A 26,653-nucleotide genomic window follows, 5' to 3' on the forward strand; every position below is an offset into this window, starting at 1 on the left:
TTGGCTGTAATAAGCTCAAAAACACTCAAAATATACGTTTTTGGTAAAGTTATTGTCTTTTCCCGTAAATGGTGTTTTGATGCGTGTTATCGGTTTAGTACGTAAGTAGTTCAAAACCACTCAAAAGACACGTTTTTGGTAATGTTGCTCCGTTTCCCATATAAAGTGCTTTCCGTGATTTTTAGCGTTTTGATGGCTAACACTCTCAGAAAATCAAAAGACAAAGACGTGCCATTTCTGTTCCACATACAGGGTGATTTCCATTCATTTTGGCGTTTTCACAGAAGCACTGTGGAGGTGACGTGACTCCCGCCGGCCGGCTTGTAATATCTTCACTGTCCACAAACTCCTTAATCACTGCGCCATCTGGGTTGAATTTCTGGGTTGACTGCTTACTATGTCGTACGTAGAGGGGAAGGTAGTAGAGTAAACCTACAGGTTATTCTTTGCGTATATTGTGAAGCGATTACACAGCACAGCGAACGTTACAAAGGGTTGCCTTCCCGTTCGCCGGGCACCAACTGGCGCGCTATGAGCCACACTGCAATGCGTGCGTGCTCTACTAAACTAACCCACAAGCATACGATACAACATAACATTACTTCTCCAGTAACGTTACTTCTTCATCTTTGCCTCCTTTATTTCAACCTGATAGCACCACTGCCATCTCATCTTAAGATGAACTCTTTTCGCTCAAACTTTTGCTAAGAACGCTACTTTGGATGAGTCAGGGCTTATTCCCTCTCCTTCACTCTCTGACTACTTCATGCTACCCATTAAGATCCTTCGCAGTAATGTTTTCCATGGTCTCGCTGGCCTAAACCCTCGGAAGGCTTATTGACCTGTAGTTCTCTGAAACTGTACCTCCGTGCTTGCACCTTGCTTAGTCAAACTCTACCAACATCTGCCTTCCCTTCTTGCTGGAAGTTTACCTACATTCAGCCTCTTCCTAAAAAGAGTAACCATTCTAATACCTTAAACTACCGTCCTATTGTTTTAATTTCCTGCCTCTCTAAAGTTTTTTTTTTTATCTGTCATCATCAGAAAAATTCTAGAAAAATTTATCACTTCACAACCCTCTATCTGATAGCCAGTATAGGTTTCGTCAAGGTCGCTCTGGTGGTGATCTGGCTTTCATCACTGAGTCTTGGTCATCCTCTTTTAGAAATTTTGGTGAAACCTATGCTGTTGTTTAGACACATCAAAAGCTTTTGATAGAGCCTGGCACAAAGCATTGATTTTCAAACTACCTTCCTACGCCTTCTATCCTTCTCTCTGTAACTTCGTCTCAAGATTCCTTTCTAATCATTCTATTGCTGCTGTAGTAGTCATTCACGGTTCTCCTAAATCTATTAACAGTGGTGTTCCTGCCAACGGCAGGAACATTTGATTTAAAGTAGCGTGATATGAGTAGACTTGAAAGAAAGTTTGAATCAAGTCAATATATACAATTTATTTACACCAACAACAATCTCGTTACGAGATATAGTGATATAGTAACGTGGTGGTGTTAGGTCCTGGATTACTGGAGAGGCTAGGAATACGTCACTGTGTTTTTATTATCAGTTAAACAGTGACGTCACTTCACTTAGTTTTAGAGTTTGTACAAACACACATAACACTGAGTTCACCGGAGACACACCGGCAGGCTTGCTTGGTACCACTCCTCTTACCGCACGCCCAGCCCGCTGCTAACTACCTCGGGAAGGTGCCGCCGGCAACAGCCAGCGGACGTAGACATAGTATCACCACCTCGGGATCAGTCTATGTTAGGTGGCGACATCTCAACAAGTGCAAAACAATGGAAGTTTCCACAGTGGGAGTTGCTTACACTACATGAACAAAAATCTTACCTATTCTTACCTTACCTTTCCTTACCTACCTATGGGTACATCGCTCGGTCACCTGCTTCAAACGTCCTCGCGAGAAACAAGTCCAGAGACATATACATATTCATGTCATACACTGGTGTCGTGGCCTATTTCCTGTAGAGAGACTCTGGCGTTAAGGAATTTATGCAAAACCGAAATCCGTCTAAGGAGCCAGTACAGGGGAATCATTAAGACCAACGTTATGACAAGTGGTATGATGAAAGAAGGATAATGAGTATGAGGTTGTAAGTAGGAAGGTAAAGAATCATGGACAGCTGACCAACTCAGAGAAATTTGCAAAAGAGAGCTGAGAAATAGAGATGCTGACATACTTTACAGTGGAATTATTAATTTTCCAGGTATATATTCTTTTGGAAATCTTTGGCATAAAACCCTGGTGTAGTGTTTCCGAATGAGTATTCACCTTGGAAGAAGTTAAAGGAACACACTTTTGGTATGGAAAACTGTCCTGACACTGTGGAAGAGTGACGACCCTTTGCACATTTCACAGAAACAGACATGGGTTCAGGAAAGAAGAAGTAATGACGTCCCATGAAACTCTTGTGAAAGTAAGGTGTTGGAGCTAAATGGGAATAATGGCACAGAGACAAACTCCTCGAAGCGACCTTATGTATAAGTGATAGCTCGCACACGGCAGTTTTCGTTAATAGTACAAAGGCAAAAAGTAAAGGCCTACTTGTTCTGTTTTGCAATCAAAAACATCGTGGGGATCCCTGACAGAGTATTGGGCACCGTCAGCGCCTTCAAGAACAAGTGACCGAGGGAGGTTTTAAAGTTAGGCTGGTGGTATTTACCTTAAAAGGGAATGGTTCAATGTGATAAGCGTTGTAGACCCTGTATGATCGAAAAGGAACATGGACCCCAAATGCATCTGAAACTAGCATGGAACTAAGGAGTGGGTAGTAATGAAGGACATTTGCTCCAGTAAATATAGGTAGAAGGGAGAAATTTCTAAGTGCCAAATAGATCCTTAACCGGCAAAAGCGAAGAAGTAACTCTACCACGGGAAGCATCTACGATTAATTCATTTGTATGCATGACAGAGGTAACAGAGATTTCCAAACCAGAAAGTAATAAGGAAACTTTCTGAAAAGCATACTGTTCGTGTAACCTAGCAAAAAGGATCATTAATGGAAGTCTGAAGTTGGTTGGTGTTATTGAGCAAGGTATGTACATTATGATTCAAGCATTCATTATTTTTGCAATTTAATTGAACCATCTTATTTGTTGACATAGCTGCTGCAACCAGCTCGGTATAACGGTTCTGCAAGTCCTTTACATCGCTATCTCAAGCAGTTCCGAAAAGTATGTGAGATAATTGTCCGATTCCATCTACCACTCCTCTCTTGGAGCGCTCAATAGACGTAAGGGTCTCATAATTGTTCAGAGCATCCAGAACAGTATCTTTTACAAACTTTAGTCTGTCATCAAGTAACAGTTTGAGACTGTTAGGGTATTGGCTATTAGTGTTGGTTTCCCAAGTCATTTATGGCAACTACCACTTCATCTCCTAATTCCGACAATTTTTTTTGGTATTTCAGTCAAGTCGGTGAATGGATATTTGACCCATAAGTAGTCTTCCACCAAGGACACTTGGTCAATATTGGCCGTAAGAGCCTCGGGCCCGAGGTGATCTGGGTCCCCGGCTCGGAGAGAGGGGAAGACGAAGAGAAGTAGGACAAACATCTGTGAAACATGGGAAAACAAATATTTAAGCATTTTGGTTATTACGATTTCGCAAATTGTAATTATGAGTATGTGTAGGAGAATCGAGACAGCTCGAGCAAGGGAAGTGACTTCGGCTAAGGCTCACTTTCACCTTAGTGTTGGTCTGTTAAAGTCTGTCACTGTGCATCACTTCCACCACTGGGTCAAAAACTTCAGATTTATTACCATGTAGGCGTTTAAGTACTAGACAAGGCCCTTCAAATTTAGGAGATAAATTAGAACGCCTCTCGGAGACTTAGATCATTACTGAATCACAAGGCTGTAACACTACTGAAGAAGCATGTTTATGTTGCTTCACAGCCATGGCCTTTTTTGACTCTTGAAGTCGTGTTTTTTGCCTCCATATGGACGTCTGAGAAAACCTGAAAATGAGCTTTTCCATAGTCACCCTTGTCAGCTCTTGTCCGTACACAATATAATGGGGAGTATGTCTCGTTGACTCACAAACACTTCCATTTATACAAGTAACATGTGGTAACCAATCTTCCCAGGTGTCTAACAAATTTCCTACCACTGGTCGCAGCACTTCAAGGATTTTTTCCGTTGAACCATCTACTACTCCATTGCTCACAGGGTGGTAAATTGCTATATATGTGTGTGTTATGTTGTAATGATATACATATTTCTAATAGTAGTGAGGTGCGAAACTCAGTCCCATTATTACTTAGCAAAACTCGAGGTGTTGAGTAAACCAGGAATAACTTGCTAACAAGGGTGTGAGCAACGGCAGCTGCAGTCTTTTTTTTCAGGGACGCTAGTACGACGTAGCGAGAAAAATTACTAGCGCAGACTAGCAAATACTTAGAACCCCGATGGCTAAGAGGTAGTTGCAAAAGGTCTATCCATATCACATCCCAGGGCTTAGTTGGTGGATGAGTTAATTTAGTACACAGCTCAACACATTTTTCAATGTCAACACGCATAATTTGTCAATAATAATGTACACGCGCAGCAGCTAAGGTACAGTCCTTCCCCAGATGACCAGCAACAGAGGAACGGTGTACCAATTAGAAGATGGTAGGTACAAATCCCTCCAGAACTACCATTTGCGTTACTGGGTAGCCCTAAAAAGGAGATGGATTTACGCAGGCAATCACACTTAGATAATTTTGCCTTGAGGCCAGCTTTTCTCAACCTTAACAAGACCGAGTCAATATCTTTGTTGAAGATTATCAAGTCATCCAGGTAAGCATAAACATTTTCACCAATCATCGACACGAATAATGCCTCTGGAAAGTAATTGACGCAGATTTGAATCCGAAAGGCATAGCAACCACTCCAAATGCCCGTTAGGTGTGTTGAATGCAGTTATTTCTCTGAACTCTGAATTCTGAGGTACCTATCCCTAGCCACTCAATAAGTCTAGGCTACTGAAAACACTGTTTTCAGTAGCCTCCTCCTAAAGGTATAATATCCTTCAGGACAGGAAGAGGATAACGATCATCCTCAGTGGCTTTATTTACCTGCCTAAAATCAATTACAGGTCGATAAGTGCCATCTTTTTTTGGGTACCAGAAAAAGAAAGGGCTGTTCCAAGGAGACTGGAAATGCTGAATTGTTTTAACATTTATTTTATTTGTTTGTCTACAACTTCGTGCTGGCTATGAGGAAGACGATAAAGAGGGATATAGACCAGTTGGGTATTTGATTTGAGTTTGATGTAATGTTGAGTGCTCCCCAAGGATTCCCCAGGTACGGGGACGGGACGCGTGGCTTTTCCCGACTGGATAATCCCTGAAGCGCCGTTGGTCCTTTGTTGTGTCTGCACCCTGTGTCACAAGTTTTCCACCGCGTTACACTCATCAGTAGAATGGGTGCTAGTGTTGTGCACACAGCAGTATTTAGCAGTTATACCAGAAGATGTGGAAGAATTTCATTGAGTGTTACTGCTGTTAGCTATTCGGTCAGCCACTGAGGCCTTCTTAGGACAATCAGCGGCATCACCCCTTGCACTTGAAGCTGGAACTGAACCAGATGCCAAGGGCTGAGGATTGACACTGGATTGTGGTACTTTCCTAAGTTTTTTCTTGTCCTTCTGTTTGCTGTGTGTCCAGGTTTATTACACGTTAGCACTACTGTGTTGTCTCTGACCGCAGCAGCATAAGACTCCACATCTGGGTCTTGTCCGGGAGATGCTGGTCGAGTGGCGGCAACGGTAGACGCAGTATAACGAGCATTTGTCGCGCTTTCATCTAGTTTGGATTTTAGTTTTTTTTTTGGAAAACTCATGGAGAGTGTCACCAGGATTAAATTCTAGGGAAACCAGATCCTTGCGTTCCCCACCCTTTAAAAATAGCAAGCAGGTAAAAATCTAAAAAAATTGTTGACAATCCTTGTCACAGAGAATGTCTTGATTAATCCACCCATTGTCCCTTTGGATTCTTATAATGTCTGCAGCTGCTTGACTACAATGACTTATGCCTCGAGTCTTCCTTTCGCGAAAGCGGACTGAGCCAGGTGCTCACAAACTGCATTTATACCCTGGACCACATAAGTTTTGGCATAATCATCAAAGGTTTTCAGGAAGTTATTTTTAAACATGCCATAATCCTGGTTCTCTGTTGGCACTGTGAATGTACTTGAGTTCATTAAACAATGGGCCAGAGAACCAAGTTGAAGTTTTGATCTGAGAAAAGAAATTTCATCACCCTGCTTGGTGATACAAGCATGAAACAAGACATCCTCGCACATAACAATGAATTTTCCGTCTGTGTACCCTGAATTTGATCCCGAAAAGGGACTATATCAATGATGGTAGATAGTATTTTAAAAGGAACTCTCGTTGCACCTTGCGTGATCTGTGGTCTAGTACCAGTACCATGGGAGGTAGTGTCTGTGTTAGTTGCGGTAGACATGATGTTAGTAGGTGATTTAGACATGGTTTCTTTAGGAAGTCGGCGGTGTCGAGTACCACTCCTTAGTTCACGGTGGTCAACACTTTCACTAGACTCATCTTCCATATTACTCGGCTCTAAAAGCTCACCATCTTTTAACGCGGGGTAAGCAGCCTGAGAAATACGAAATCGCTCAAATTCCTAGGTAATTGCTCAAATATCTTCATTACCTGTCACTGTTATTTCATTTGCTATCCCTTTTTGGTCATACTCCTGTAATAATCCTGACATACGCATAGGGTGTATGGAATTTATCACTTAAGACAAATACTGGGTAATATTGAAATAACATTACCGTTTCCTTCAGTATGTAGTCCGTAGAGCAATCCATGATCATGGTGATAAAGTTTTATTACGCTGAGGTAGATATCAAGTCCGTGATAGATATTATGTTTTGACTTGTTTTCATTGTCAAAGGCATGGTCATACTTTGAAAAATTTTAATTTCATGGAAGATGATGATGTATTTGGTATTTGTTGTGGCAATCATAAAACTAATGAATGTTCTTCAAATATGCAAAGGTGTATCAACTGTGTGAAGACAGAAGAGTCATTCAGTCACTGCTAGGTGTTGCAAGACTTTTGCTGCTGAGTTGACTAAATTGGCCTCCATTACTGATCATGAATTTTGGGTCTATTATTCACTATTCAAATTGTGGTTTTGTTAATACCCAATCAGTTGGCAATAAGATTACTCAAATAAGAGAAATATTAAATGAGCAATCGCTTGATATACTGGTCATTTCAGAGATTTGGTTTAATGAGTATGATACATGTAGAGTTAATGAGATGACCCCTCCTTCTCACACTTTCCTCCACAACCCCAGAAAGGGTAGATGATGGGATGGAGTTGGCTTATTTGTATATATATTTTTTTTTTTCTCTCATCATAAGGTGTTGACACGAGTGTAGGTATCAAGTTTTGAAAATACGGAAGCAACTTTTAAGGATCAGAATCAATAGTTACTATTTCTTGTTAATTATAGGCCACTTTGGTCAAGTATTAATCTCAAAATGAGGAATTTGGTTTTATGTTAGATTCGTTGATATTGTTGCGGCGGGAGGTGACGTTGGTAGCACTGTGCCACCGGTTAGTGAAGTTAGGCATTGGCAGTGATGCATGAGCTGCAAGCTGAGGCAGCCTGGAGAGACCGGAAGTGGCATGGAAGGTGAATAGTCAGGAGAGCAACAGTGTGCTGGCCAATCACGGAGCGACCGACATTATATAAGGAGGTGTGGCGGCTCCCAAAAGAGAGAAAGTGCCCGTTTTCCGCCTACGCCTACGCAGTGCGCCCTCCCCCACTCCCTTTGTGTTACGCTACGACGTTAGTCGCCTGCCGTTGCCACTACGTGACTGCGTCCCGAAGCATGCTGTGAGGATTGTGTGCCCCGGCAGTCTGAGACAGTGAGTACCTGACACTGAGGTGTGTGTGTGTGACACCTGCGTGGTCTGTTACGGCGTGGACCACCGGAGAAGACAGCTGTGCGACGCTGCTGGCGAGTTGTGATTCGTGTGCTGTACAGTGCTGGTGTACTGTGAGGTGAGACACGCTACCCAGCGAGAGAGACGCTTAGCTGTGTGAGGTCCGGTGGTGCGAACCTTACTTGTACTGAAGCGTATTGGTGTGCCTCATGTCTTGTGGTACTGCTCTGTGCGGGCAATAAAGACAGGAGTGCCAGTGAGACAATGTTTTGTTATCCTTCCCTCTCTCAGTAGTCTGTTGAGCTCAGACAGGTGCCATGTGTGTGTGCCTCGCTTCCACTAGCCAAAGGAACCCAACAACGACAGCAGTTGTGGATCCCTCTTGTATGTGCTGACCGCCTTGGGATGCTGCACCTGCTGCACCTAAGTGTGTACCTGAAGGTGCCTGAAGGCTGAAGGGGCGTGCACAACGGTTTGGTGTCAGGAGAGTGAGCATGATGTCTGACTCAGAGGACAGAGGTGCTGAAGGGGTGAAGAAGGACAATGTCCAGCAGCTGCGAGAGGAACTGAAGAGCATGTTTGCTGCGATTTCACAGAGTGTAGCCGAGCAACTGGATGCGCAAACACAGAGCTAACATACAGGCACAGCAAATGAATGAGCAGGTACGGAGTGTAGCCGAGAAACTGGATGCGCAGGCACTGAAAACGAATAAGAAACTGGAAGCGGTGCAGGAAGGACTGCGTGCTGTGACGCAGGAGGCGAAGCGGGTCATGACAGGACAATATGAACAGCTCCGGGAGAACCTGGCGCAACAACTGGTCGCAGTGAAGGTTGAGAGCGAGGAGCGTGCAGAAGCTGGTGAGGCAAAGTTGGAAGAGCTGAGGGAGGAAGTAGCAGGACTGCGGCGCTCTCTTGAGAAGCAGTCGAACCCCCAGCTGGCACTGGCGCAGGTTGTCAGCGTGGTGGGGCGACCTGAGTGTCCTGATTACACTGGACAGGGCCACTACTGTGCCTGGTCGGAGCCTGGGGACACAGGACTTTGTGCAGGTGAGAGGAGACAGCCTGGTGAGCGGGTGTGGCCGTCGCCACCTGCTAAGGGCCACTCGTGATACGCGCCACCCCAACCCATCACTGTCACCCCACTGTGCTCCCTGCCTCCACCTCCCTCAGTTGCGGCTTCCCCTCGGGCTGCTGATGGAGCTTCTGACCGGCACAAACCAGCAGAGTTTGACAGCCAAGTGGCTTGGGAAGCGTACCAGGCCCAGTTTGAGCGGCTTACCTAAGGACAGGGCTGGAGCGCCGAGGACAAGGCGCTACAGGTGGTGGCCTGTCTGCACGGGCCAGCGCTGGAGATCCTGGCACACCTGACGGCGGAGCAGCGGTCGTCCTACAAGAGGGTGGTGGAAGCGCTGAAGAGGCGTTTTGGCAGCGTTTTCCAGTCGGAAGTGTACCGGGAACGACTGAAAGGCCGAGTACGTCAGCAGAGTTAAGTCACTGCCACAGTTGGTTCAGTCTGTGGAATTTCTGGTACAGCGCCCGTACCCAGCCGCCCCAGAGGACATGGTGGCGGTACAGGCCCACGATTCTTTCATAAATGCCCTGGGAATCAGCAGGCGCAAATCTATGTGAAGCAGGTATATCCAGAAGACGTACAGGAGGCGCTGGCGAAGGCCATGGAGTCTGAGGCCTTCCTGTACATCACGGGGAGAGTGGCAGCGCCTGATTCCGGCCTGGCCACACCCCGCCGCCACTTCCGCAGATGCAGCCAGCGACGTCACAGAAGAAGAGGTTCACCAGTCCTAGTGAGTTCCATGGCGCCTGCTGGAAGTGTGGTCGGCGCGGCCAATGTTGGAGTGAGTGCCGAAGTGGGCGGAAGACACACTTGCTGGATGACTTGCACACTCGCTCCCCACCCAGGGCATGCTGTTGGAACTGTGGACAGTCAGGCCACCGCCGTAGTTCCTGCCAGCAGCTGAAGGACACTGTGTTGTGGAGGGAAACGCGGTCAGACTGGGGGCACAGGCAGCTCCTCAGCCGAGTCTTTCCATGCCCTCCTCTGTGTAAAGTGCCGCTGTGCCACTGCACCGGCGGTCAGGGTGCCGGATGCAGTGGATGGCCGCCCTTGTCGTCTTATGGTGGACACAAGCGCTGAGAGGACGTTCGCCAGGGAGGTGGTGGCAGCTCAAGATCCTCCTGTGTCGGGCCAGCAGTCATGTGATGTTACTGGCCACTGTGTGGCTCTCCGCGGCTCTGTGACGTCCAAGATTGCAGTGGGTCGCGTCAAAGAGAAGTTGCCAGTCTACGTCGCCGACATGGAGGAACCCAGTTTGCTGGGGCTTTATTTCCTGGTTCAGAGTGCAGCCTGTATCGACTTCGGGAGTATGACGATGAAGGTGCGCGATGAAGAGGTACCTTTGGTCCCGATAGGCGCTGCTAAACAGGTGGAAGATCCCGTAGTAGGTCATGTTGTCACCAAGGAAGCACTGGAGCTGCGATGCCGAGCCTCGAAGGAAGGAGAGAACAGAAACGTCACCATACCAACCCGAACACGCGAGACAGCGGTGAACAGCGGCCCGAGTGGAGCGGGCAGCGGCGCGGATGAGGTGGAGCCCGCAGTGCCCAAGCACTTGGTGGATTTAGCAGCGAGAAGTGCCGCCAAGCTGACTCCTGTCCAGGTGAGGAAGATGGAGAAGTTGCTGGTGGAGTAGGCGTACATGTTTAGTCGAGGTGATCATGACCTCGGTCATACATCGCTGGTCCAGCACTCCATCAACACAGCCGACAGTCTGCTGATCAAGAAGCCTCCCCGACGTATTTCACTGACCAGGAGGGAAGAGATGCAATGCATACTGGACGAGATGGCAGCGCAGGGAGTAATGGAGCATTCGGACAGTCCGTGGTCGTCGCCGGTGGTCCTGCAGGCTGGTGAGTAAGAAGAACGGCATCAGGCGCTTCTGTGTGGATTACAGGGCGCTGAACGACGTCACGGTGAAAGACTCCTTCCCTCTGGCCAGGAGTGATGACACCCTAGACGCCCTGGATGGCGTACAATGGCTGTCTACCCTGGATCTCAACTCAGGGTACCACAAAGTCATGATGGCAGAGGCAGATAAGCAGAAAATGGCATTCTCCTTCGGCCAGGGATTGTGGCAATTCTGTGTGATGCAGTTCAAACTGTGCAACACCCCGGAGTGCTTCGAGCACCTTAGTCTACCTCGACGATGCCCTGGTGTTCGTAAGAACGTTCGAGCAGGAGCTGGAAAGACTGAAAGAGGTACTGCGCCGCCTGCGGGAAGCAAACCTGAAGCTGATCCTCAGGAAATGTACCTTCTTCCAGCATGAAGTCCTTCCCCTTCCTCGGGCACATAGTGGGGCGAGGCGATGTGCACACGGACCCTGCCAAGATGTCAGCTGTGGTGGAATGGTCCGTCCCAACGGTAGTGGCAGGTGTATGAAGTTTCCTCGGCCTCTGTAGCTATTATAGAAGCTTCATGGAAGGCTCCGTCACCCTCGCTGAATCAGCTGACTAGGAAGAGCGCCCGTTTCGTCTGGGATGAAGCGTGCCAGGGTGCCTGTGATGGCCAGAAGGCAGCGCTGATGAGTGTTCCGATGCTGCCGTTTCCTGACCCTATTTTTCCGTTCCTGCTAGACACCGATGCTAATGCTGAGGGCATCGGAGAGGTGCTGTCGCAGGTAAAGGAAGGGAAGGAGTACTTCCTGGCTTACTACAGTGCCAAGTTCAGTAAGCCAGAAAGAAACTACCGTGTAGCCAGGAAGGAGTTACTGGCAGTAGTGCAGAGTCTGGCCCACTTCCACTCCTACCTCTACGGGACCCTACCTCTACGGGGTTCAGTTTGTCACCCGGACTGATCACGCTGCTCTCCAGTGGCTGAAAATTCTGTAGGACCCAGAAGGATAGCTGTCGAGATGGCTGGGCTACCTAGAGGAGTACAACTATCATGTGGTGCATCGGCCGTGGTGGATTCACGGCAATGCGGACAGCTTGAGCCGCCGACTTTGCGAGCTAGGGTGCTTGCACTGCTCCAGGCGTGAAGAAGCTGTTACCTGCCGCTGCCTGCGAGTGAAAGGTGGACTCAGAGAGGTCCGCCAGCAGCGGAGGGATGCGCAGCAAGCAGACCCTGACCTTGCCTCAGTGATGAGATGGCTGAGGGAGGGAGGGCGGGCGGCCAGGCAAGGAGGAATTGTCACTGGAGAGTCCTGCCACGAAGGCTCTAGTACAGCAGTGGGTGACACTGAGGCTGTAGGATGGCGTGTTGCAGTGATGATGGGAGGATGTGGCCATGGACAAGCGTGCCTGGTTGCTGGTGGCTCCCCTCTCCCTATGCGCCGAGCTGCTCAAGGAAACTCACAATGGTGTCTCTGTTGGGCACATGGGGGCAAAAGAAGACTGCCACCTTCGTCAGCATGAGACAGGATGTGGAGGAGTGGTGCAAGTTATGCTGCGCCTGTGCTGCCAAGAAAGGTCTCGCACGCCATACAGGCGCTCCATTCCAGCTTTATTAGTCCAGTGCAACCATGCAGCGGGTGGCGGTGGATATTGCTGGATCACTGCCTTTTACACCTCGAGGTAACCGGATCCCGGATCATGAGGCAGAGAGCGTGGCTGGTGTGCTGGTGAGAGTTTTTCACCAGGTTTGGGATCCCAGAACTACACTCTGATTAAGACCAGGAGTTTGAGTTCCAGGTTTTCAAGCAGTGCTGTGAGTTGTTGGAGGTGCACAAGACTCGCACTACGCCTCTCCACCACCAAAGTGACGGCATGGTTGAACGATTCAAGAGGACACTGGCGGAGAAACTGACCAAGTACTGCAGTTCGGACCAGCAGGATTGGGACCTGCGGCTGCCTTTCACCCTGATGGCGTACTGGTCGGCGCAACAAGAGGCCACTGACTACACTTCGGCCCGGATAATGTTTGGCCGGGAGATGCGTTTGCTGTTAGACTTGGCTACAGGACGACCACCGGGGGGAGGAGTTGCAAGGGACAGCGCCTGAGTTTGTAATAGAGTTGCAGCGACGGATGGACGCTACACGGCGACAAGTGGTGGGTAATCTCTGGTTGGCAGGACAATCCATGTCCCGCTGGTATCAACATCACTCCAGGGACGCTCAGTATGCCGTGGGGGATCGCGTCTGGCTGTTTAACGCCTGGAGGAAGCGAGGCCTTGCCCCGAATCTCCAGAGTTAGCAGTAACCTACAGGATCAGTGGCGGTGTCATGCCAGATCTCTCCCGGGTCCAAATATCTCCTGGGTGACGCCACTGCACATGCACACCATATCAAGACGACAGCATCAAAACATCACCCTGGTATTTCATATATTTTTACATATTATCAACTACTTTTTTTGAGGTTTTATTGACGGATCACTATTGCTTCATTGTATGTGGATATGTTAGGGTAGGAATGGAGCAAGTAAACAAGAGCAAGTGAGCATGAGGAATGGAGCAAGTAAACAAGTAAACAAGTTTAAAATATTCCACAGACATTAGTAATTCCATTTCGATGTTGATAATATGTAAAATATATAAATATAAAACATTGTGATATGGCTTGACATATGCAAAGGAGGAAGATTTTGGTGCTCTGTTATCACTCACTACTCTTGTTTACTGGCCCCATTCCTATACTTACATACCCACATACAATAAGGCAATAGTAATTTGCCAATAAAACCTCAAAAGTAGTTGATAATACGTAAATATATATAAAATATCTGGATGATGTTTTGATGCTGTCGCCTTGATATGATGCGCATGCACAGGAGAAATTTATACTGGGGAGAGATTTGGCCGGACAGCGGCGCACGTAAGCGGCCGCACGTGGTACACGTGGACAATTTGTGAATAGCCATGGAAGAAGGCCACTTTACGTGGGACACAAGAGGACCTGTCTCGCCGCCGGAGAGTGAGGAGGACAGCAGCGCTGATGAGGAAGCGGCAGCCGACTCAGTGGGCAGTGATGCTGTTCTCCCGGCAGCCGAAGGAGTGAGTGACGAGGACGCTGTGGAGGTAGGCGTGTGCCATCACCGCGTCACCCTAGGAGGATGAGGAAAAGACCGTTATGGTGGCAAGATTATCAGTGTGATGATAGTGACAGTGAATAGTCAGGATGACTATTTCGAAGGGGAGGATAGTGTTGCGATAGGGGGGGGAGGGGTGACGTTGGTAGCACTGTGCCGCCGGGTGGTAAAGTTAGGTATTGGCAATGATGCATGAGCTGCAAGCTGAGTCAGCCTGGAGAGACCGGAAGTGGCAGCAGTGTGCTGGCCAATCACGGAGGGACCGGCATTTTATAAGGAACTGTGGCAGCCACCAAGAGAGAGAGAGAGAGAGAGAGAGAGAGAGAGGGAGGGAAAGACCCCGTGTTCCGTCTACGCAACACCTGTGCCGACAGCCTGTAGTGCGCCCCTCCTTGTGTTACGTTATGGCTCTAGTCGCCTGCTGTTGCCACTACGTGACTGCGTCCCGGAGCATGCTGTGAGGATTGTGTACCCTAGCAGACTGAGACAGTGAGTACCTGACACTGAGGTGTGTGTGTGTGTGACACCTGCGTGGTCTGTGACGGCGTGGACCACCGGAGGAGACAGCTGTGCGACGCTGTTGGCAAGCTGTAGCTTTAGTGTGCTGTGCAGTGTTGCTGTACTGTGAGGTGGGACACTCTACCCAGCAAAAGAGACGCTTTGCTGTGTGAGATCCGGTGGTGCGAGCCTTACTTGTACTGTATGTAGCGTGTTAGTGTGCCTTGTGTCCTGTGGTACTGCTCTGTGCGGGGAATAAAGACAGGAGTGCCAGTGAGACTGTTTTGTTCCCCTTCTCTCTCTCAGTAGTCTGTTGAGTCTAGACAGGTGCCGTGTGGGTGTGCCTCTCCCCTACTAGGCAAACAAACAGCAGCTGCGGATCACTATTGTGTATGCTGACTGTCCTGGACTGCTGCAATGGTGTGTACCTGAAGGCGTCTGAAGGCTGAAGGGGCGTGCACAACAATATGGTTTCTTTTAATGTTTTTATTGTTGACGATTTCTAATACATGGATGGAGGATCATGAAAACCAAAATGCAGTTTTCTTTTGTGAGCTTTTTTAATCTTATCTGCTATAAAAAAAATAAAATAAAATAAAAAGTTCCCCAACTTTATCAACAGACCTTCTGTTGGACAATGTAAACAACCTCATTAGTGGGGTGGATGTTGAACATGAGTATACTATTTCCCCAGCTCACAAGTTCATTACATTTAAATTTCTACTAGCAAAAAAAAAGGTCACTAAAAATCTATTTAAGACATAAAGCTGGTTTCTCTGCAGTAACATTCCTCAGTGAAGTTGGTCAAAAGTTTGATGAAGATATAAATGCAGTGAGTGTTCATAAAAATCTGTCTATCAAATCTGTGTGGATTGCCTTATAGTTGCCTATAATTGGATGATTAGGCCTCGCTATGACAATCAGTGTCCTATCTTACGAAAGTGCATTACTGTTAAAGATAGATTTCCCTTGTTTAATGATGAAATCCTGTCAGTGAAAAGATAAAAAACGACGCAAGGAACGTAAATGGTTCAACGAAGGGTCGTAGCCTGGGAGGATTACAAGAATGTTCTTAACTGATATAATAAATGGTTAAATACAAGTTAAAGAAACTATTATTATGCGAAAATTCAAGAGGCAGGATCAGACATGAATAAATTATATCAACTTTTTTATAGTCTTACTAATACTACTTTAAAAAAAAACTACCGGGTGTTTTATGTGACGCAGTTTTGGCGCATGCTTTTTGCATTATTTTCTAAAACAAAATTATGAATATTGTATCTAGACTTGTGAATAGTATGCCTCTTCTTTCTGTTGTTGATGTAGATGTTGATGTAGACAGCAAATTACAGTGTATCAAGACTATCAAGAAGAATTTTGTTTGACTTTTTAGTCGAAGGCTAAGAAAAGATATTGTGCCATAGGCCCAATGCATTTTTAAGAAATTGTGAATGCTGATGATTTCTCTAGTTTCATGAACTTCGTACATGAACTTCGATAGTCAATTCCAGTATTTCTTTGTGCAAATTTCTCGAATCTGAAAAGCAGGCTGTCATGAAACCGATCTTCAAAGGGATATTTGACCATCAAGATCTAAGTTCCCAGCCCTTGTTTAAGTTGCTGGAGTATGTAGTTATTGAACAGTTGATGGAACACTTAGAGAAGGTCCAGTCTTGCCTTATTGTTATTCTGCATACAGACCAGGATTTTCTACCGAATCTGTCATTCTCTCTGTAATGAATGGCTTATTGGAAATGATAGATGAGGATAAATGTGCTATACTATTTCTTAAAGATCTTAGTGCAGCTTTTGATACTGTGGTCCATGATTTGCTTGAGAAAGATCTGAGGGGCACTAGAGTTGTAGATAATGATGCATTGAAATACCTAGGAAGCTTTTAACAAAATAGGAGCTATTGTGTGCAAATTGAAAATTGCTTTTCTTCATATGAAGCTCTATTGAGAGGAGTTACACAAGGAAGTGTACTTGGCCCTGTCTTATTCTGTATCTACACGATTGCCTAATCAAATCAATTACAACGACATTGTGTAGGATTTAAGTTATTTGCTGATGATACCCAGCTTTACTTTTCTGTCCCTAATATCGAGAACACTTGTGCAAAGATAAATTATGGTATTAAGTCAGTTAAAGACTGGATGAAGCAACTGAAATTAAATGAAAAGAAAACAGAATCCATGCTTGTGGAAAAGAAAGGCAGTTTAAGAAATTTTGGTACTATTAATATGGCTATAAATGGTAATGCAATTCATATTGTTAAAAGTGTTCGTGATTTGGAAATGTTGTTAGATTCCTCTCTGAAATTCCAGATAAATTATGTTGTTAGGATTGGTAGACGTCATCTTAGAAACATTGCATTTATCAAGAGGTACCTGTATGAAGATTCAGTCAAGAAATTGGTGATTAACAATACTGTATCAAGGGTGGATTATTGCAATTCTATCATTATCTGTCAAAGCTCCAATTGAGGAAGTTACAGAAAATATTAAACAGAGTTGCAAGATTAATTAAAGAAAACCCACTAAGAGAGACAATTACTCCTGTTTTGATGGAGCTCCACTGGCTGCCTGTAAAAGCAAGGAGTTGCTTTTACAGGAGGAATTTGAGTTGTGTCTTGACACATCAAGTCTTGATTACAGGCCACCCACCATATTTGAGAGAATTATTACATGCAATGCAACTAGGTGAAGTTATTAATACTCATAGAGCTACAACAGGAATTACAATTTATAAACCAAGATTTTCTTCACATACTGAATTGCGCGCCTTCAGTTCTGCTGCCCGAAGATTATAATTATAGTAAACCAAGAATCTAAACCTGTAGAATCAAGACCAAGATCACTAGAGTTTGGTACACTGTCACCAAATTTAGCATAATTTTATGCTTTTAGTATAATTTAGACTCAAATTAAGTATCTAGCATTATTTCCAGCATAATTTTTCAGCATAATTCTAGCATAATTTTGCTATGTCTGAAATAAATTTTATCATAATAACCGCTTTCAAAATCGGTTTCAGTATTTCAAATAATGAAATTGTTGAAAATGGCCTTGCATCAAAATTTAAAGGGGAAGTATTAGAAAAGATCAGAGAGTCCTGCTACTTCTCATTAATAATTGATGAGTTAACAGACATTTGGACAGAATTTATGATGGCAATAGTTGTTAAGTATTATGACTCAGTTGAGGGGAAGGTAGTAACCCGGTTTCTTGGTTTACCTGCACTGAAGGGCGAATCTGCTGAAGACTTGTCTAAATTATTTTGTGAACAGCTTCAGTTGTACAACATGGACTGGTTAAAGTGTACTAGGTTTGCCACAGACACGACGAATGTCATGTTCGGAGGCAATAACAGCAGTGTTAGTAGATTAAAGGAAAAGAACTCCAGCATCATAACAATCAAATGTGTATGTTATTCACTATCTTTAGCAGTTAGTCATTCAACTAAACTTTTGCCAAAGCCACTTGAACAATTATTGCGAGAATGTAACTCCTATTTCAGTCACTCCAGCAAGAGGCTTCGGGATTTTAAAGAATTTCAGGAATTTTTGTAAGCTCAGCAACACAGAATTCCGAAGTTAAATGACATTCGTTGGCTGTCACTAAGTGCATGTATTTCTAGGATTCTTGAACAGTGGAATGTTTTGCATATGTACTTTCAGCTAGCCCACACAGAAGACCGATTGCTTTCTTCGGAATTCCTCTACAGTCAGTTTTCAAACCCATATACCCATCTTTACTTTCAGTTCTTAGATTATGTTTTATAACTGATTGATAAATATAATACCATCTTCTAAAGTTGTCGCTCTATAGTACATCGTGTAGTTAAGGACTCATCTCAGCTCTATGTTCAGATCCTCAGTTGTTTATTCAAACCCTGTACTCTCAAGGGACCAATCATTGAAGTGGTAAAACTAGATCCAAAGAACCAGGCCTACCAGCTAACAAAATCTATGGAGCCATCAAGTTTGCACGACTCTAGGAGACAACAACCAGTAAGAGGGACTTGAGGAGTACCAATCAGATGTTAGAGCGGTTGCTTCAGTTTCTGGTACAACTGGCCATTCAGCTTCAGCAGCGCTTACCTCTGCAGTTCTTTCTGATATCTGTTCTGTGCTTGATCCTGAAGAGATAATGCGTGGAAATAATATGTCTGTTGCAAATATCAGTGCCAAGATTCCTGGAATTCTTAGAGATGAAGATGAACAAAAGTTGGATGATGAATGAAGGTTACCAATCCTAGGTGATGATGCAAAGAATATTCTCTCACAGAATGCTGCCACTGACATTGACAAATCTTTTGGTCTAAAATCTGTCACACGGGGAAATACCCAATAAATCATTATCAACCATACCAGTATCTAATGCAGACTGAGAGAATATCTTCAATGGTTACTTTGAAAAAGTCAGAGAAAAGAAACAGACTCAAAACAACAGTCTGGCAATTTAAATCGTAAGTGGAGAGGGAATCAAAGTGAGTGTATAAAATTTGAGCCTTCAGAAGATCTGATCAAGTTGATGGGTAAGAATATATTCCCTCGGTGGCGTAATGATCAGTAAGTAATAATGAACTTGGCCAACTGAAGACCTTAAGTTTTATTTGGAGAAAAGTTTTCTTGAAACCCGACTTTAATGGGTAATTTTGCATAGAAGAAATTTTGCATAGAAGAAAAAAAAAAAAAAAGACATTTTCAATGTCTTTTTTTTTTTTTCTTCTTGGCATCATCTGTTTTGCGAAGCTGCTCTTCATTTATTTAACATTTGAGTTTTATTCAGTAGGCTATCTGGGTTATATCAGTTAGGCCTGTTTCCATTAAAATATGTTAAGTAGCATGCATTGTTGTTTTAATATATCTTTCGGTTTATTATATTTGGCTAATAATGAGTCAGCATAATTTTAGCATAATTTAATATTATATTTAGCACATTTTGGGTAGAGTTAGCATATTTTCACAGCACGTCTAGCACATTTTCGTCCTGAAAATTTGGTAACACTGATTTGGCGTGCATGGGTTTGGGCTATAGCACGTGGCCACCACAAAATGAGCGAGATACCTGCCAGGAGGCGACCCAGACAGCAAAGCGAAGCTTCAAATGTAAGGAGTGGTGGTGGTGGCACTAGTGTGCATGGAGCATGTGACAAAGTTCGTGGATAATACAGGTTTGGTATGTGTCTCACAGAGTCACCGGCCATTACTGCGTGGCTGATTGACGCTAGTGCCTGCTTAGTGCCCTTCTCTGTGTCGTTTGCAATATGTCATCGCCACTTACTAGCAGGGAAGGCACAAACAGTGATAGACTAGAAAACACGCATGACGTATTTCCTTCCGGTAGCGGTAGTGTGTGTGTTGTATGCTTCATCTCGTGCATAAGGCAGCACTGAGAGTGGCAGTGCTGGGCGAAGCAGGTATGCTGTATTGTTGAAGAATGGTGCTGTGAAGGTGATAATGCCAGGATTTGTACATTTCTGCATTTATTTTAGTAAACATCGGTGTATTAAATTTCATGGCTATAATGTAGTTCCTTAATTTGCATTTACCAATAAGATTATTTTAATTTTACCCCTCAGTCCACTACCAAGTTAGCCCCACTAAATGACTTCCAACAAGGTTTCAGAATCAAGAAATCCTGCTTAACGGAGTGACACATAATATTATACTGGAATCCCTGGGAAGAGATCAAACATCTGGAACATTTATTCACAGCTAATAGTTATCCATTTATGAAATTAGATGTGCATATAATTGTTAGCACAAGTGGAAACTTAGAGCTAGCATTATATAAATCTATGTAAACTTTTCAGGCAAAAGTGATTTGTAAATATCACGGAGAGTTTAATTGGGTGGTAGCTATAATAATAATAATAATAATAATAATAATAATGATAATAATAATAGTAATAATGATAATGATAATCATAACAATAATAATAAATAATAATAATAATAATAATAATAATAATAATAATAATAATAAAAATTGTAACATTAATAATAACAATTAATAATAATAATAATAACAATAATAATACTTTAAATCTTGGAAATCACAGTAAGGTAGAAAATTAATTACCAAGTGATCAGGATGTGATTTTTTTTTTTTTTTTTTTTTACCTGCTGAGGGAGGGTGCGTCCTGAATTTGGGGAGGGGTAGAATTCTATGTGATAGACCCTAAGCAAATAGTTGTATTGAAACTTTGAAGGGTGGTGAGGAGGTAGACTTAAATTATTGAGATGACAGGTACTATAATCATGAGGTAGTTATGCATTTAATTTTTATTTATGTACATGAGTGTAGCTACTACAAGTTTAGTTATATAATTTAGTTTTATAAGTTTAGTCTGTTTGAAGAGTGGATTTGTATGCTCTAGATCAGTGGTTCTCAACCTCAGGGTTGGGTCACTAAGTCATTTCAACGGGTCATCAAGGATATGTGCACAATTTGTTCCCCAACATAACTATTCAAAATATCAAAGTAATAATCCTGTGTATAGAATACCTAAGTCACTAATTTCTAAGTCTAAGCAAATCATAGAGACATAGACAAGAAACAGCCTACATCTACTCTTGCCTCTTAAATCTAATATTAATTTTAAATAAAAGTGTTTATAAAAGTATATGGGTTGCCATGATCAATCTGGACAGGATTTTGGGGTCACATCCAAATAAGGTTAAGAACCAGTGTTCTAGATAATTGCTCTTTAGTTAAACTCTTACAGTTTTTATTTATTTATTTTTTTTGGCAATGAATGAGTTAAATAATTAGGGAATGTTGTGCTCCATATAGGTTGTAGTAGATTAGTAGTGAATACATGTGAGTATAACAGAAGGATTTTTATTACATCTGGTGGCTTGAAATCCTTTATTTGATATTGATATAGTGAGGCAGTGGCATTATGTGCAAGTTGACCCAGGTTTGATCTTGTTCAGTATATTGTCATATCATCAGCAAACAAAATGCTTTCAGATTCAGAGAAAGTATTAGATGTGTCATTGATGTTTATTAGAAGTAGTATAGGTTGATACCTTGGGAAACACCAAGAATAACTGAGGTAAGAGATGATTTTTCACTGCTAAAGAAAATATGTTAATGCCTATTTGTTAAGTAATCTTTAAACCAGGAAAGCAAAGGGCTGCAAATTCTATAGTGGTGCATTTTACTAATGAGGATGTTATGGTTACCTGTATCAAATGCAGGGATGCCATTAAAAAAAAAAATCAAAATTTATTTCTATATCATATTGATAAATAAGGTTTATATATGTTGATATGCATAAAAATGTAAAAGTAGTCAAGCCTGACCTGTTCATTTCCTGTGCAGTACACATTAACACAAGCTTTGACCAACCAAAACAACCTGTATCAGTATGACCTAAACAAGTGACTGTTCTTCATTAATAGAAAGTGTCAAAATCTTCCAAGATCTAATTCCTCTCATGATTTCTGGCACCTAGCCAAAAACATCCCTAATAACTTTGCTTCTTCTTCTTTCCCTCCCTTATTTCAAACTGAAGCACCACTGCCATCTCATCTATTTCTAAAGCTGAGCTTCACTCAAACCTTTGCTAAAAACTCTACCTTGGATGACTCAGGGCTTGTTTCCCACTCCTCCACCCTCTTGACTACTCCATGCTACCCATTAAGATCCTTTGCAGTGGTGTTTTCCATGCCCTCGCTGGCCTAATCCCTTGAAAGGCTTATGGACCTAATGGGGTCTCTGCTATTGTTCTACGAAACTGTGCCTCCTTGCTTGCAGCTTACCTAGTCAAACTCTTGCAACTCTGTCAGGCAACATCTACCTTTCCTTCTTGCCAGAAGTTTGCCTAAATTCAGCCCATTCCTAAAAAGGGTGACCATTCTAATCCTTCAAACTATTGCCCTACTGCTTTAATTTCCTACCTCTCTAAAGTTTTGAATATGTCCTCAACAGGAAGATTGTTAAACATCTATCACTTCACAACCTTCTATTTGATTGCCAGTATGAGTTCCATTGAGGCCAGCTATTGGTAATCTGGCTTTCCTTATTGAGTCTTGGTTCTCCTCTTTTAGGAATTTTGATGAAACTTTTGCTGTTGCCTTAGGCATATCAAATGCTTTTAATAGAGTTTGGCACAAAGCTTTGATTTCCAAACTACCCTCCTACAGCTTCTATCCTTCTTTCTGTAACTTCACCTGAAGTTCCTTTTCAGACCGTTCTGTTGCTGCTGTGGTAGACGGTCACTGTTCTTCTAAATCTATTAACAGTGGTGTTTCTCAGGGTTCTGTCTTTTCACCCCAGTCTCTTCCTATTATTCATCAATGATCTTCTAAACCAAACTTCTTGTCCTATCCACTCCTACACAGATGATACCGGCCTGCACTTTTCCATGTCTTTTGTAGATGTCCAGCCCTTCAGGAAGTAAATAATTCTTGCAGGGAAGCCACAGAATGCCTGACTTCAGATCTCTCTCTAGAATTTCTGATTGGGACAGAGCAAACTTAGTATTGTTCAATGCTTCAAAAACTCAGTTCTTCCATATATCAACTCATCACAACCTTCCAGATAATTATCCCTTCTTTTTCAATGACATTCAACTGTTCTACACTGAACATCCTTGGTTTGTCCTTTACTTATAATCTAAACTGGAAACTTAACATCTTGTCACTAGCTGAAACACCTTCTGAGTCATCTCTGCCAGTTTTTCTCACCCCCACCAACTTTACAGTAGCCTACATGCTTCACATGTAGGCTGGGGGGGTTCCACTCATACCATTCTTTTACACAGGGTGGAATCAAAATTTTTTCATCTTATAAACTCCTTTCCTCTAACTGACTGTCTTGCACCTCTCTCTCATTCCCACAATGTTGCATCTCTTGCTATCTTCTACTGCTATTTTCATGCTAACTGCTCTTCTGATATTGCTAACTGCAAGCCTCCCCTCCTCCTGTGGCCTTGCTGCACTAGACTTTCTTCTTTCTCTCAGCCCTACTCTGTTCACCTCTCTAATGTAAAGGTTAACCAATCCTTCATTGCTTTCTCTTGTAAACTCTGGAACTCCCTGTCTGCTTCTGGATTTCTTCCTTTCTGTGACCTGAACTATATCAAGAGAGAGGTTTCAACATACTTATCCTTTAATTTTGATGACTGCTTTTGACTCTGCCAGGGACTGGCACCTCAGTGATTTTTTTTTTTCCTGCTCTTGGCCAGTGTCTCTCCTATATGAAAAAAAAACTTCAAAGCTTTTGTTTCACTCTAGATTACTTTTTAATTGCTTATTTAAGCTAATTTATATATAAATATGAAAAAAAAATAAGATAAAACCCAAAAACACCCAATGGGTTGGGTGTATTTTTTAAACCCAGGTCTTTCCAAACTTGATCAAATGTTTCAGCAAGATTAATAAAGATTGATAAAATAGAGGGTTTGTTATCAGTGGCAGAAAATTTATCCAGTGCCATAAAGGTGTAGTTGCATCTGAAACCATACTGAGAAAGATCATGAATATTTATATACACAAGGTAACAAACTTTAACTTAATTAAAGTTTCAGATATTGTAGAGAATATGTACTATAAGTTGTGATATTCATCAAAAGTTTTTTGGGGTCATCATTGGTGCCAGATTTGTGAATTTTTGCCGTCTTCAACATGGCAGGAAAAGTTCCATTTGCAACAGATTGATTAAATTATATAGCGGAAGAGACTAAGAATAGGTCAGAGTTTCTTTTGATAACAGAACCTGTTATATCATTTATATCTGATTTTTTTTTTGTTATTTAGTGACTACTGCATTCAGTTCATAATTAGCAGGGTTGGAAAAGACCATGATTTTTTTTTATTTAAAAATTGATTTATTTGATTTAAATAGAAAATATTTAATTAGATTTTTTATTTATTTATTTATTTATTTATTTATTTATTTTATTTATTTATTTTTTTTGCATTAATCCTTGTTTGTTTGCATTGATTATTTGTTATAGTCTTAAGAGGCAATTTTTTTGTATTAAACCTGGCCAGTGTTAAATGAAATAGTTTAATATAAATTACCAAACAAGAGTTTTTCACATAAAAATTATAAGTAGGACTAAGAGTTTAATCATATCTGTTATGTTAAAGTAATTAACTTACTTTGCATTAAAAGAGAATGAAGCTTATTAAAATAATTACATTGATTGTTATTATCAACGAAAAGACCTTACTTTCTTTTTTTTTATTTTATGCATTTGAATATATTTCTTGTAAGAGATGGCAGTGATTCACTGATGCCTGACTTGCTGCAGGACCAGTACAGGTAGTACAAGTAGACTTGATACTTTTCCTTTACAACTGCTTTACATCTTCTTTCTTCCTTGTGTGTGTGTGTGTGTGTGTGTGTGTATAATATATATATATATATATATATATATATATATATATATATATATATATATATATATATATATATATATATATATATATATATATATATATATATATATATATATATATATATATATATCTCCCTTAGCCAAGAGCAACAAAATTTGATACAAAAAAATGGCCCACTGAGGTGTCATTAGATATTTTACTCTCAATATAACACTTAAATAATTATTTTTAATAGTTTATTTATTTTTTTTATTTAAATCATGATTTTTAACTCAATATAACACTTATTAAAATAAATAGTAGATCACTTTTAATACAGTATATTTAATTTTTATTTAAATCATTAGGTATTTTACTCTCAATATAACACTTACATAATTTTCAATACAGTATATTTATTATTTATTTATTTATTTATTTTATTTTATTTATTTGTAGTTTTTTCCATTCAACATGACACTTAAATAATTTTCAATAAAGTATATTTGATTTTTAATCTGTATTCCCAATCATTCATCCCTTTCTTCTGATAAACTCTGGAATTCCCTGCCTGCTTCTGTATTTCTACTTATGATTTGAACTCTTTCAAGATGGAGGTTTCAAGACACTTATCCTGTAATTTCCAAGTACTACTTTTGACTCTGTTTGGAGACCAATACCTCAGTGGGCATTTATTTATATATTTATTTATTTATTTATTTACTTATTTATTTATTATTGTTATTATTATTATTATTATTATTATTATTATTATTATTATTATTATTATTATTATTATTATTATTAATATTATTATTATTATCATTATTATTATTATTATTATTATTATTATTATTATTATTATTATTATTATTATTATTTATTTATTTATTTATTTATTTATTTACTTATTTGTTTATTTTATTCATTTTATTTATTTATTTATTTATTTTTTATTTTTTTGCTCTTGACCGGTGCCCCACCTACATAAGCAAAAAAAAAACTTCAAACCTTTTGTTTCACTCTAGATTACTTTTTAATTGCTTATATAAATTGATTTACACATAAATATGAGGATTTAACAAAAAAATAAAAACCCAAAAAACAACAAACCCTCAAAAAAAAAAATAAATAAAATAAATAAAAAGATTTTTTTTTTCTTTTTTCCCGTTTTTTTCCAACTCTGAAATCTTCAGCCTCATACATCACAGAGATGACATGTCTAAGTTACAAGAAGACTTTGAGAAAATATACTAGACAAGTGAATAATGTGAAACTAAATGAAGAAAAATATGAGGTCAATAAGTTCTGCTTACAGTAACAATACTTTCAACACCTCCTATGAAGGACCAAATGGCACAAGCAGAAAACAAAACATGAGTCAGAGACTTAGGAGTACAACAATCAAATGATGCCTCCTTTACTGGCAGATAGAAAAATAGCAGCAAAGTGCAGATAGTTAATGGGATATATACTAAGAACATTTAGCACAAGAGACAACACGGCCATGATCACCACTGCTAACACAGACCAGTGCTAATCATGCTCTTTGCCAAATTTGGTCTGTTGTTAACTTTGTCCACTGTCATCTTGGCCTGCTGTCAGTTGAGCTCTTACAGCTTGTAACAAATTACCTTTATGTTCCTGTCCAGAAATAGCCAATGCCAGGTTACTGTTTGACTAGATATGAGAGGTGGTGTGGTTTGCTGTGGTTTTGTTCAGAATAACATTTTGAACTTCTTACAGGTGGAAGAAGACTTTGGATCAGACCTTTTTGAGTCTGATGATGATGTGACTGACTGATTATGTCCATCCCTCACACATCAGCAGC

Source organism: Scylla paramamosain, chromosome 47 (assembly GCF_035594125.1).
Source record: "Scylla paramamosain isolate STU-SP2022 chromosome 47, ASM3559412v1, whole genome shotgun sequence".
NCBI classification, from domain to species: domain Eukaryota; kingdom Metazoa; phylum Arthropoda; class Malacostraca; order Decapoda; family Portunidae; genus Scylla; species Scylla paramamosain.